Genomic DNA, 2,290 nt, shown 5'->3' on the forward strand with positions numbered 1-2,290 from the left:
AGGTTTAGCTGGAGAATCTTGAATCACGGTCAAGTCCACCACGCGTGCTCCCTCGACGGACTAGAAAATACAAATTTTGAACATCTCAATGACCAATATATACAACTATTTATATACTAAGTATGATTGATATACCTCAATAGGGATGGGCTCAAAATCGTCCTCCTGGAAGTCCTCCTCCTGTGAACCAATATCCACAATTTTTTTGGTCGAGCTCGGGATATCAGCAAGTAACCATAATCGCTCGTCCTGAAAATCAGTCAAAACATCATTAAATAAATAATATAATTGAAAAGACAGATCAATCAATGACAATTTTAAAATAAAGTTAACCTGAACTTCCGGGGAAGGTGTTCGGGGAGAACCCTCGATCAATGCAACAGAAGGACTAGCCGGTGCGTCCTCCGGGGCACTACCCTAAGATATTAGTAATAATAACTTAATTAGTGCATTTCAGATATAACAATACTATAATATAATAATGACATTTAACAATAAATCTAAATTTGAAATATCATACGGACCTCGTGCGGGTGACGGGATGGTATTGCGGTATCAACGGGGGATGTCGGTGGGATATCCTCGCCCCTCTCCTGTGCGAATGTAATAATAGTTGTCAGAATAATAACACTGTAGACATTTTATATAAGTAATAAATTAAAAGTTGTGTTACAACCTGAGCGGCGGAGGCTGGATATTCGAATTGAAATTAAAAACGGAATTGAAATTCGAATTCTAAAAGTTGAAAAATCCTAGAATGGGAACAATCGAAAAATCCTTCAGAAATCTGAAAAATACGAGTCCATATCTCGTAAAACGATGAAATTCGAAAAAACGGAATTAAAATTTGAATTCTAAAAGTTGAAAAACCCTAGAATGGGAACAATCGAAAAATCCTTCAGAAATCTGAAAAATACGATTTCATATCTCATAAAACGATGAAATTCAAAAAAACGGAATTGAAATTCGAATTCTAAAAGTTGAAAAACCCTAGAATGGGAACAATCAAAAAATCCTTCGGAAATCTGAAAAATACGAGTCTATATCTCGTAAAACGATGAAATTCGAAAAAACGAAATTGAAATTCGAATTCTAAAAGTTGAAAAACCCTAGAATGGGAACAATCGAAAAATCCTTCGGAAATCTGAAAAATACGAGTCCATATCTCGTAAAACGATGAAATTCGAAAAAACGGAATTAAAATTCGAATTCTAAAAGTTGAAAAACCTTGAAATGGGAACAATCGAAAAATCCTTCGGAAATCTGAAAAATACGAGTCCATATCTCGTAAAACGATGAAATCCGAAAAAACAGAATTGAAATTCGAATTCTAAACGTTGAAAAACCCTAGAATGGGAACAATCGAAAAATCCTTCGGAAATCTGAAAAATACGAGTCCATATCTCGTAAAACGATGAAATTCGAAAAAACGAAATTGAAATTCGAATTCTAAAAGTTGAAAAACCCTATAACAGAAAAAACGGATATAAAATTCGAAAAGTACACAATCAAAAACCCTAGATAAGAAAAATCTCAATTTACCCCCTCATGAAAACTGAAATTCTTAAAGGTCCACTGTGTTCTACGGAATTTCCCCAGCTTCCCAATATTTTAAAAAAACTACTTTTCCCCCCCAAAAACAGCTAATCTTGGCTGAACGTGGGATGCACGATTTTGACGTGGGAAACACTGTTCCCACGTCGGACTGCCGATCTCTTCGGCAGTCATTTTCGGCCAAATTTTGGTCGTCTCAGCCTCCGATTTTCACATAAATCAAATCTACACGTTGTCTAACACAAAACCCCTCAATCAATTCAACAAAAACAACCAAGAATCAAAACATTTTAAGCATTATTCAAACCGTAAACCCTAAAATTTCAAACCGAAAATTCTCATTCAAATCTCAATAATATGAGCAATAATTTGATCCAAACAAGATTAAGGGAGATATACTAACCTTCTTTGCCATTTGTGGGTGCCGGAAATCAAGAAAATCGACGGAAATCAGATCGCTCGTGGGATGAACGTGGGACGTGAAAATGTTTTGAAATTTTAGAGAAATGCACAGTAAATTCGCTAATATTAACGTGGGAAATAGTAATTTTTTCCTGTGTTATATATATGGACATTTTCGTAATTTCGCAAAACTCGCGTTGACTTGTTAAATTTCGAAAAAACCCCACGTGGGCTAGGGATTTCCCACATCACCCCAATTGTTTTAAAAAGCTAAATTACCCCCCTAAATTAGGCTGAACGTGGGATTATTGATTTTGACGTGGGAGACACTGTT

The 2,290-nt window shown here is 35.5% G+C and overlaps 1 long non-coding RNA gene across 1 annotated transcript; it reads right to left on the minus strand.

Annotated features, from left to right (window-relative positions):
* Positions 1-208: 208 nt before the first annotated feature.
* LOC123195630 lies at positions 209-677 on the minus strand. Its single transcript, XR_006497501.1, has 3 exons — positions 525-677; positions 334-417; positions 209-249 (listed from the first exon to the last, which is right to left on the minus strand). It is a non-coding gene; the product is annotated as an uncharacterized LOC123195630 (long non-coding RNA).
* Positions 678-2,290: the final 1,613 nt, after the last annotated feature.

Source organism: Mangifera indica, chromosome 14, assembly GCF_011075055.1.
Source record: "Mangifera indica cultivar Alphonso chromosome 14, CATAS_Mindica_2.1, whole genome shotgun sequence".
Taxonomy (NCBI): domain Eukaryota; kingdom Viridiplantae; phylum Streptophyta; class Magnoliopsida; order Sapindales; family Anacardiaceae; genus Mangifera; species Mangifera indica.